This window comes from Mandrillus leucophaeus, unplaced genomic scaffold, assembly GCF_000951045.1.
Source record: "Mandrillus leucophaeus isolate KB7577 unplaced genomic scaffold, Mleu.le_1.0 Scaffold32, whole genome shotgun sequence".
In the NCBI taxonomy this organism is placed as follows: Eukaryota; Metazoa; Chordata; class Mammalia; order Primates; family Cercopithecidae; genus Mandrillus; species Mandrillus leucophaeus.
This window is the reverse complement of record NW_012103365.1, coordinates 2,362,925-2,364,126: the sequence shown is the minus strand read 5'-3', so window position 1 is coordinate 2,364,126 and position 1,202 is coordinate 2,362,925.

The following is a 1,202-nucleotide window of genomic DNA, read 5'->3' as shown; positions in this document are numbered from 1 at the left end:
GCCTCCCAAGTTCAAGTGATTCTCCTGCCTCAGCCTCCTGAGTAGCTGGGATTACAGGCATGTGCCACCACACCCCACTGGGTTTTTTTTGTTTGTTTTTGTTTTTGCATTTTTAGTAGAGACAGGGTTTCACCATGTTGGCCAGGCTGGTCCTGAACTCCCAGCCTCAAGTGATCCACCCACCTCGGCCTCCCAAAGTGCCAGGATTACAGCATGAACCACCACCAAGCCCAGCCAACACAACACTGCTTCTTAAGAACACAGGCTCTGCACCCAGAATGACAAAGCTCCTCTATACTCCCTGGCTGCAAGACCTGCAGAGAGCTGTTTACCTTCTCTCTACCCCTCCATTCTCCCATCTGTTAACTAGAGCTAATACAGGAGTTATAGTCGATTCTCATTATTTGCAAATTCACCTCTTGCTAAAATTTATTTATAACCCCCCAATCCATACTCAAGGTTCTTTCAAGATCATTAGCGGACATGTACAGAGTGGCAAAATATTTGAGTCAGCCAACATGTGTTCCCAGATGAGGATGAACAAAATGATGTTCTACCTTCTGGCTTCAGCTCTCATGCTGTAAACAAGCATTCTTTCTGTGGTATATTAGCAGCACGTTTTTTTCCCATTTTCCTGCTTTTTGAGGATGACGTTGCTGTAAAATGATCCCATAGGGTAATGGCGAAGTGCTATCTGGTGTTCCTAAGTGCAAGGGGTCCGAGATGTGTCATGCGTGTGTTATATAAGCTTTGATCAGGCATGAGCTGGAGTGCTGTTGGCAGTGAGTTAGATGTTAATGAGTCAGCAATATATATTAAGGTGTCTTTAAACAGAAACACACACAAAATAAGCTTACGGGTTGATCAGTGGATGAAAACCGTGTGACCAGAGGCTCACAGGAACCCAACTTTGTATTTCACCTAGGAGCAATGGTTCACTGTTTATTAATTCAGTGTTTGCAGTGACTTTACAGAACATAACTACTGTGAATGACAAGAAGTGACTGCACAGGCTGGGTGCGGTGGCTCATGCCTGTAATTACAGCACTTTGGGACACAGAGGTGGGTGGATCACCTGAGGTCAGGAGTTCAAGACCAGCCTGGCCAATGTGGTGAAACCCCATCTCTACTAAAAATACAAAAATTAGCCAGGCATGGTGGCACACACCTGTAGTCCCAACTACTCAGGAGGCTGAGGCATG